Genomic DNA, 10,981 nt, shown 5'->3' on the forward strand with positions numbered 1-10,981 from the left:
CACTTTGAACTGCTCTCTGGAGTGCAATTCTCTATTGAATCATCACCTGTTGGGTTTGGTTGAATCAAAAAAGTAAGTATTATACACTCCATATCCTAAAACAGTAGTAGGACACCCTGATTTGTATGCAGAGGAGCAAATAGGTCATTTTAGGGGGGTCTAAGCCCTTGCTCATTTTTGACCCAGAAAATCGAGATTTTCGATATTTAGTTGTTGAGCTGGAATCAAAGCCTGATCAATGCTGATAACGAAACCGGAAATCCCAATTGGATCAGACGAATATAACAAGAGATATTGCAGATTGAAATCTGCAACTTTTGAAAAATGCCATTTTCAAGATGAAAATCTGAACGGAGAGGGATAGGCTTTCAGGAATACTTGCTATAGATTCAGCATATTCGGAAACCTATATTTTCATGATGAACTTTCAAATGTCCGACGTTGTTCAAAAAATAATCGAATTTATTGTTTTTCCATTTTTCATTTTCCAGTTCAATTTGAACTGCTCTCTGGAGTGCAATTCTCTATTGAATCATCAACTGTTTAGTTTGATGGAATCAACAAAGTAAGTATTATACACTCCATATCCTAAGACAGTAGTTGAACTTCCTGATTTTCAGGCAGAAGAGCAAATAGGTCATTTCAGGGGGGTCTAACCCCTTGCTCATTTTTGACCCAAAAAATCGAGATTTTCGATTTTTAGTTTTTGCGCTGGAACGGAAGCCTCATAAACGCTGATTACGAAACCGGAAATCCCAATTGGATCAGACGAATATAACAAGAGATATTGCAGATTGAAATTTGCAACTTTTGAAAAATGCCATTTTCAAGATGAAAATCTGAACGGAGAGAGATAGGCTTTCAGGAATACTTGCTATAGATTCAGCATATTCGGAAACCTATATTTTCATGATGAACTTTCAAATATCCGACGTTGTTCAAAGAAAAATCGAATTTATTGTTTTTCCATTTTTCATTTTCCAGTTCAATTTGAACTGCTCTCTGGAGTGCAATTCTCTATTGAATCATCAACTGTTTAGTTTGGTGGAATCAACAAAGTAAGTATTATACACTCCATATCCTAAGACAGTAGTTGAACTTACTGATTTTCAGGCAGAAAAGCAAATAGGTCATTTTAGGGGGGTCTAACCCCTTGCTCATTTTTGACCCAAAAAAATCGAGATTTTCGATTTTTAGTTTTTGCGCTGGAACGGAAGCCTCATCAACGCTGATTACGAAACCGGAAATCCCAATTGGATCAGATGAATATAACAAGAGATATTGCAGATTGAAATTTGCAACTTTTGAAAAATGACATTTCCAAAATGAAAATCTGATCGGTGGGATAAAGGCTTTCGGGAACGCTCGCAATAGATTCGGCGTATTTGAAAACCTTTATTTTCATACCAAACCTTCAAATATCTGGCTTCGTTTAAAAAAAAAATCGAATTTATTGTTTTTCCATTTTCAATTTTCCAGTTCACTTTGAACTGCTCTCTGGAGTGCAATTCTCTATATAGAATCATCAACTGTTAGGTTTGGTTGAATCAACAAAGTAAGTATTATACACTCCATATCCAAAGACAGTAGTAGGACACCCTGATTTTTATGCAAAGGGGTCATTTTAGGGGGGTCTAACCCCTTGCTCATTTTTGACCCAAAAAATCGAGATTTTCGATATTTAGTTTTTGAGCTGGAATGGAAGCCTTATCAATGCTGATTACGAAACCGGAAATCCCAATTGGATCAGACGAATATACAAGAGATATTGCAGATTGAAATTTTCAACTGTTGAAAAATGACATTTCCAAAATGAAAATCTGATCGGTGAGAGATAGGCTTTCCAGAATGCTCGCAATGGATTCAGCTGATTTGAAAACCTATATTTCCATGATAAACTTTCAAATATCTGACTTTGTTAAAAAAAAAATCTCGAATTTATTTTTTTTTCAATTTTTCATTTTCCAGTTCACTTTGGAGTGCTCTCTAGAGTGCAATTCTCTATTGAATCATCAACTGTTAGGTTCGGTTGAATCGAAAAAGTGAGTTTCATACACTCCATATCCTAAGACAGTAGTAGGACACCCTGATTTTTATGCAAAGGGGTCATTTTAGGGGGGTCTAACCCCCCTCTCGCAATGGCTCCGCCACGTACGAATAACGGTGTGGAAATTTATTGCAAGAAATGTGTAAAAGAAGTGAAAACTTACATAACGTGCTTCAGATGCAGTAGTTCATATCATTTTAGTTGTGTACTGAAAGTTTGTGGTATTTTTGTGGACCAAAAAGGAAGATTGCTCTGCTGCGATGATATAACCTCAAAACTGAAACAAGCAGAGTTGGAAGTTGAGAAGCTGAGAACACGTCTTAGTGGTCTGAATGAACTGTGTTTCGAAAATTCCGTTTCCCAACTCCATAGTTTGACTGTGGAGGATGAAATGTTTGGAGCAGATAACGCCCATGAAGTCCCAAAGAATGGCGATACTGTTGAAGAAAAGAATGTAGATCTGGAGGTGGAATACTTGAACAGGATCATTGGGGGTAAAGACAGGTTGATTGATGAACTTGATGATAAAATAAAAATATTGAAAAATTATATTAGTATCTTGGAGAAATTCGGAGACGGTACATCAGCATCAAAGAAGCCATCTGTCGGTTTTTCAACTGGCTCCTTGCAACCAGTGAAGAAATCATTATTGCCGACATCTGAAAACACAAATTCTGCGGAAAAGGAAAATGAACGTCCGGTGAAAATGGCGAATCCGAAGTCTACTGTTGGCGAGGATAATTGTGAAGTCTTCGTCTCATCTTTGGAAGTTAGTACTAACAAGGATGAAACAAACATGGAGTTTGGTAGCTCAAATGAATCAATGTCAACAACCGATAGAAATTTGTACATCAAACAAACGTCAGAGAATGTCGCAGATAAGAATCCACAACTCAAAACAAACAAGGCATCTGTCAGGCCAGTCAAACAAAAGGGGAAATATAATAATAAATGGTCAATCATGGGGAAAGCGACTGATAGCTCCATAAAAGCTATACCTAAGACTATATCCCTGTTCGTTTCAAGAATTAATACACAAACAACATCATCTGAATTCACTAACATGGTGAAACAGAATTTTACGGAGGCTGTATGCACCGAATTGAATTCCAAACATCCTGAGTGTTATCGTTCCTACAAAGTCTCTATTAATGAAGAAAATCTGGAAAGAGCGAAATCATGTGATCTCTGGCCGAAAGATGCATATGTGTTGATGTTTTTCCACAGGAAAGTTGTACAAAAGGGCCGCACATGAACGACAACAAAGCTGGAGATAATAAATGCACCTTCCGAGTGATACATTTGAATATTCAGGGATTGACTTCCCACAAGGTGAATGAATGGGACTTGTTTCTCATGGAAAACAAAATGCATGATGCTATCTGTGTGACGGAGCATTGGTTCTCGCCGGAGATAGCTGACTCTTGCTCCTCAGGTGGATGGCACGTAGCTTCCATTTTCTCCAGAACGAAAAAATCGCGTGGTGGTTCCATGATTTTGAGTAGAAACCATGACTACGAAGTACTGGGGAATATTGTGAGTTTGTCAGTGGAATTTGACTGTGAAATAGCTGCAATAAAAACACAGAAATTAACCCTAATATCAATTTATCGCTCAACTAATGGTGATTTCGGGAATTTTTTGGAAATACTTGAAAATGTTTTGAACTTGGTGGATATTCATGATGATCTTGCTATTGCAGGTGATTTTAATGTGTTTTTCAGCATGTATGGGAATGATACACTGGATAGGAATGCTGTAGCACTGGTGGAGGTTCTTGAGTCTTATGGCCTAAAACAGACTATTTTTGAGCCCACAAGAATGGATAAATTATAGATGTGTAAGGAACACAGAATTGTGCAGTTTTTTCCCCAAAATTCTGAGAGTGAATTTTTCGGACCATGATGCACAGCGCATTAGTATCCCAATGCATTCAGCACCCACCACTTCCATCACTAATAGCAGGTGCAGACCATTGACACAGGTAGGCTATTGTAGGATGCATAACTTGTTGAGTGAACAAGATTGGACTTTTATAGATGATATGTCTTTGTCACCAGGAGATTGTTTTGAAAGTTTTCATAGGTGTTTCATAGAAATATACCAAGAATCTTTCCCAGAGGTTGTTATAAAAGCTAGAACTTGCGACTCGGGAGTAAAATGGTTCTCTGCTGAATTGCGTGAGATGAGGGAGAAGGTGAGACTTTACAATGATCTGTATAATCATTTCAAAAATTATGACATGAAAGTATTGAGGAACAGAGCACGTGGCGAGTACAGGGCAGCACTGCGCAGAGCACGTAGGACAGCTAATGACAATTTCATCTTGAATTCCAGTAACCCTAGCAAGAATATGTGGAAAATAATAAATAGTAAGAGGCGGTCAGAGGTGGTTTCGTCTATACCCTTGAGCTCACAGGAGTTGAACTCCTACTTTGTTTCATTGCCACATGAACTGGTGAATAATTTGCCGAATATTGATATTTCAGGGCCTGGGATATCCGTGGAAGCAAATTATCGGCGTGCAGGTGATTTTCAATTTCATGAAGTATCATTTAACAATACAAAGGATATAATAAATTCGCTGAAGGGGAGTAAATCCAGGGACTACTACGGTCTGTCAATAACACTTTTGAAAAGAAATATAAATCATATTGTGGGGCCTCTCACTAAGATAATAAACCGCTGCATTAAGGAGGGGGTTTTCCCAGATTGTCTGAAGGTGGCGAAGGTAATCCCAATACACAAAAAGGGAGATAAGAATGATAAAAAAAACTATAGACCGATTTCCTTACTCCCTATATTCTCAAAGGTCTTCGAGAGGATCATCTGCGTGCAGATAATGAACTATTTTGAGAAAGAAAATTTGTTTCACAGGAACCAATACGGATATAGAAGAGGGTCAAGTACATGTGATGCTGTAATGCGGTTTGTTGAGTACACGCTGGATTGTTTTGAGAGGGGTTCGCTTTCACTATCAATATTTTTAGACCTGAGCCGAGCTTTCGACTGCGTACCGCCGCAGGCTCTTGTTGACAAGCTTTCGAAATACGGTTTTGACGAGGTTGGTCTCGCACTCATTCGGTCCTATTTCTTCAACAGAACACAGAGGGTTTTCTGCAACAATACTTGGTCCACAGAGGGTCAATTAAGTCTTGGGGTGCCACAGGGTTCTATATTAGGACCCCTACTATTCATAATCTTTATGAACGATTTTTCTTTTTTCATGGCGGCCTACGAACATCTCTTATGGGCGGATGACTCGGGAATAACTGTGGAGCATAAGGAGATGCGAGGAGCTGAGCAGCTGGCGTGTGCAGCAGAATTAAGGGATAAGGAGTGGTTCGCACTGAACAAGCTTGTTTGTAATGAAGAGAAGACTGACACCATGTTGTTCAACTTAAGAGGACTTAAAGATCATAATGCCAATGAGTCGATAAAGTTTCTGGGAGTTCATCTGGACTCTGGTCTCACATGGATTCCTCATGGCAATGAAACAGCGTCAAAGGTGACCAAGAATATCTTTCTACTACGTAACTTAGCTAACATTGTATCCAAGAAGGTTGTTAAGGTTGCCTATCACAGCCTCATCGAATCACACCTGCGATATTGTGTACTCATCTGGGGTAACTGTTCCAGTAGGGAGAAAATTTTCAGACTGCAGAGAAGAGCGGTTAGAATAGTGGCTGGTCTGGGATATAGGGATGATTGCTTGAGCGCTTTCAAAGAACTAAAGATTCTCACTTTTCCATCTATATACATTCATGAATGCCTTGTCTATGCATATAATAATATCAGGGATCTCCCCAAATATGGGGACACCCATGATTATCACACACGATACAGAAATAATATAAAATCCAAGTATATGCGACTTGAAAAATCGAAGAATGGTCCCAATTTCATCTCTCATAAACTTTTCAGTAAGTTACCTGTGGAGGTTAAGAGGCTCAATCCTAAAGAATTCAACAAAAGAATCAATGAAATATTGACGACAAATGCATTTTGGAGTGTGCAGGAGTTCTTGTCCAGTGACCTGACATCTTTTGAAATAAATTATTGAATATTTACTATATTCCTTATTTTTGATTGGAATGGTATATTGTGTCCTCCCAAATTTGTAGTGTCCAGGTGTTTTTTTATTCTTGTTAAATGTTTTTTATATAATTTTTGACTGTGATATGAGATGGTTAAATCATCCTATTCCTATTTTGAAATATGACTTGTGCAATACAGTGTATTTTGTAAAGTAGCACCAATAAATTATCTTATCTTATCTTATCTTATCTTGCTCATTTTTGACCCAAAAAATCGAGATTATCGATATTTAGTTTTTGAGCTGGAATGGAAGCCTTATCAATGCTGATTACGAAACCGGAAATCCCAATTGGATCAGACGAATATACAAGAGATATTGCAGATTGAAATTTTCAACTGTTGAAAAATGACATTTCCAAAATGAAAATCTGATCGGTGAGAGATAGGCTTTCCAGAATGCTCGCAATGGATTCAGCTTATTTGAAGACCTATATTTTCATGATAAACTTTCAAATATCTGACTTTGTTTAAAAAAAAATTCGAATTTATTGATTTTCGATTTTCAATTTTCCAGTTCACTTTGAACTGCTCTCTGGAGTGCAATTCTCTATAGAATCATCAACTGTTAGGTTTGGTTGAATCAAAAAAGTAAGTACCATACACTGCATATCCTAAGACAGTAGTAGGACACCCTGATTTTTATGCAGAGGAGCAAATAGGTCATTTTAGGGGGGTCTCCCTTGCTCATTTTTGACCCAAAAAATCGAGATTTTCGATATTTGGTTTTTGAGCTGGAATGGAAGGCTAATCAATGCTGATTACGAAACCGGAAATCCCAATTGGATCAGACGAATATAACAAGAGATATTGCAGATTGAAATTTGCAACTTTTGAAAAATGACATTTTCAAAATGAAAATCTGAACGGTGGGAGATAGGCTTTCGGGAATGCTCGCAAAAGATTCAGCGTATTCGAAAACCTTTATTTTCATACCAAACCTGCAAATATCTGACTTCGTTTAAGAAAAAATCGAATTTATTGATTTTCGATTTTCAATTTTCCAGTTCACTTTGGACTGCTCTCTGGAGTGCAATTCTCTATAGAATCATCAACTGTTAGGTTTAGTTGAATCAAAAAAGTAAGTATTATACACTCCATATCCTAAAACAGTAGTAGGACACCCTGATTTGTATGCAGAGGAGCAAATAGGTCATTTTAGGGGGGTCTAAGCCCTTGCTCATTTTTGACCCAAAAAATCGAGATTTTCGATATTAAGTTTTTGAGCTGGAATGGAAGCCTGATCAATGCTGATTACGAAACCGGAAATCCCAATTGGATCAGACGAATATAACAAGAGATATTGCAGATTGAAATTTGCAACTTTTGAAAAATGACTTTTCCAAAATGAAAATCTGAACGGTGGGAGATAGGCTTCCGGGAATGCTCGCAATAGATTCAGCGTATTTGAAAACCTTCATTTTCATACCAAACCTTCAAATATCTCACTTTGTTAAAAAAAAAAATCGAATTTATTTTTTTTCCGTTTTTCATTTTCCAGTCCACTTTGAACTGCTCTCTGGAGTGCAATTCTCTATTGAATAATCAACTGTTAGGTTTGGTTGAATCAAAAAAGTAAGTACTATACACTCCATATCCTAAGACAGTAGTAGGACACCCTGATTTTTATGCAGAGGAGCAAATAGGTCATTTAAGGGGGGTCTAAGCCCTTGCTCATTTTTGACCCAAAAAATCGAGATTTTCGATATTTAGTTTTCGAGCTGGAATGGAAGCCTTATCAATGCTGATTACGAAACCGGAAATCCTAATTGGATCAAACGAATATAACAAGAGATATTGCAGATTGAAATTTTCAACTTTTGAAAAATGACATTTCCAAAATGAAAATATGAACGGTGAGAGATAGGCTTTTGAGAATGCTCGCAATGGATTCAGCTTATTTGAACACCTATACTTTCATATCAAACTTTCAAATATCTGACTTCGTTTGAAAAGAAATCGAATTTATTGTTTTTCCATTTTTCATTTTCCAGATCACTTTGAACTGCTCTCTGGAGTGCAATTCTCTATTGAATAATCAACTGTTAGGTTTGGTTGAATCAAAAAAGTAAGTACTATACACTCCATATCCTAAGACAGTAGTAGGACACCCTGATTTTTATGCAGAGGTGCAAATAGGTCATTTTATGGGGGTCTAAGCCCTTGCTCCTTTTTGACCCAAAAAATCGAGATTTTCGATATTTAGTTGTTGAGCTGGAACGGGAGCCTGATCAATGCTGATTACGAAACCGGAAATCCCAATTGGATCAGACGAATATAACAAGAGATATTGCAGATTGAAATTTGCAACTTTTGAAAAATGCCATTTTCAAGATGAAAATCTGAACGGAGAGAGATAGGCTTTCAGGAATACTTGCTATAGATTCAGCATATTCGAAAACCTATATTTTCATGATGAACTTTCAAATATCCGACGTTTTTTAAAGAAAAATCGAATTTATCGTTTTTTCATTTTTCATTTTCCAGTTCACTTTGAACTGCTCTCTGGAGTGCAATTCTCTATTGAATCATCAAATGTTTAGTTTGGTGGAATCAACAAAGTAAGTATTATACACTCCATATCCTAGGACAGTAGTAGGACACCCTGATTTTTATGCAGAGGAGCAAATAGGTCATTTTAGGGGGGTCTAAGCCCTTGCTCATTTTTGACCCAAAAAATCGAGATTTTCGATATTTAGTTTTCGAGCTGGAATGGAAGCCTTATCAATGCTGATTACGAAACCGGAAATCCTAATTGGATCAAACGAATATAACAAGAGATATTGCAGATTGAAATTTTCAACTTTTGAAAAATGACATTTCCAAAATGAAAATATGAACGGTGAGAGATAGGCTTTTGAGAATGCTCGCAATAGATTCAGCGTATTTGAAAACCTTCATTTTCATACCAAGCCTTCAAATATCTGACTTTGTAAAAAAAAAAAACCGAATTTATTGTTTTTCCATTTTTCATTTTCCAGATCACTTTGAACTGCTCTCTAGAGTGCAATTCTCTATTTAATCATCGACTGTTAGGTTCGGTTGAATCAAAAATGTGAGTTTTATACACTCCATATCCTAAGACAGTAGTAGGACACCCTGATTTTTATGCAAAGGAGCAAATAGGTCATTTTATGGGGGTCTAAGCCCTTGCTCCTTTTTGACCCAAAAAATCGGGATTTTCGATATTTAGTTGTTGAGCTGGAACGGGAGCCTGATCAATGCTGATTACGAAACCGGAAATCCCAATTGGATCAGACGAATATAACAAGAGATATTGCAGATTGAAATTTGCAACTTTTGAAAAATGCCATTTTCAAGATGAAAATCTGAACGGAGAGAGATAGGCTTTCAGGAATACTTGCTATAGATTCAGCATATTCGAAAACCTATATTTCCATCCGGCCCGAAGGACCAAATGTTCAAAAATCTGGGTGTTGAGATTTTTGGCAATTACTTAAAAGTGGACTGTTACCAAATGATTGAGTTGGAGATGGTAAAATAAAATCTTTATTGTATATCAAACACGTCACATAATAAATAGACACTCGCATGAAGTAAAATTAAATACAACATCTAAACAGAGTGAACCTATTTACAATTATTGAGAAGTTATTAAGAGAATTTGAGAGTAATGTTTCAATGAGAAAATCAACGTTGTATTTGCTTGAGAGAAAGAGCAGGTTGAGTGAATTTCATGTATCGAGTAACAAGATCAATTATTATGCGTTTGATAAGAATTGAGAGAATTGAGATAGATCTACTTAAAAACGTGTCTATGTATTTTGAGTTGCATAATAATTGAGCTTGATAGTTATGAATTGATGTGAGTGTTATCATGCAAGCACAACGTTTACAGTGATAGAGTTTACGATTTCATAAACTGTCTCGCTATCAGAAAAACAGAAGGTTGCAGTGATAACTTGAGAAGTTAGAGATATGTAATGTAGTGAGACAGGTGTAATGAGACAGAATGAGAGAGAGATGATTACCAACGCTTACAGGAATAGCAAATCTATTAGAAAAGCAGAAGGTGTTTTATGAGAGTACATAAATTGAGGTGAGTTGTGTTACAAATGTAATGTAGAGAGATGATTACCAACGCTTACAGGAATAGCAAATCTAATAGAAAAGCAAAAGGTGTTGTATGAGAGTACATAAATTGAGGTGAGTTGTGTTACAAATGCAATGTAGAGAAATGAAATATTGTAAACGTAGAAAGAATTAATGAATAGTATTCATAATTGAGATGAAACAAGAAGAGCAGTTCACAACGTTAGAGAAAATAAATAAGGTATCATAAGTTTCAGGTAATAGAGACATGCAAAAGTGTATAATAAATTATACTTATTGAGTTGAAATCAGATTGGACCTCCTCGAGCATTATCACAAACCAGTCTGTCCAATAGAGTTGATAGAGTGTATTCCATTATTCAGAGTTCTGAGTGTAGTGAGATGGATCTCGATCTGGTCTATGAGAAGCCTTCGAAGTGTCCAACTTGAGCGTAGAGGTACCTGAAACTTAAGAGGCCTGAGAAGTCTGATCGTAAGAGATGTAAAGTTAATCTGAGGTGACATGTATATAAAATGAGAGTGAATACAAGTATATAAGCTTCTAATAGAGTGGTGTGAAATGTGAACTTGGTGCTAAAATTAGAGAAATTAAAATGTGAGTGATTGTCGAGGTGATGTGATTCACAGTGAATGAAATATCGATGCATTTTGAGAAGGTTGAAGCAGTTAGGTACATTGAGCACGTGGTTGATTGAGAGATTTGGAGAAAATTGAGAAAATATACATGCAAATATGATAGAGAGATGTAGAGCAGAATATTGCAAA

The sequence above is a fragment of the Coccinella septempunctata genome, chromosome 1 (genome assembly GCF_907165205.1).
Source record: "Coccinella septempunctata chromosome 1, icCocSept1.1, whole genome shotgun sequence".
Classification (NCBI taxonomy): Eukaryota; Metazoa; Arthropoda; class Insecta; order Coleoptera; family Coccinellidae; genus Coccinella; species Coccinella septempunctata.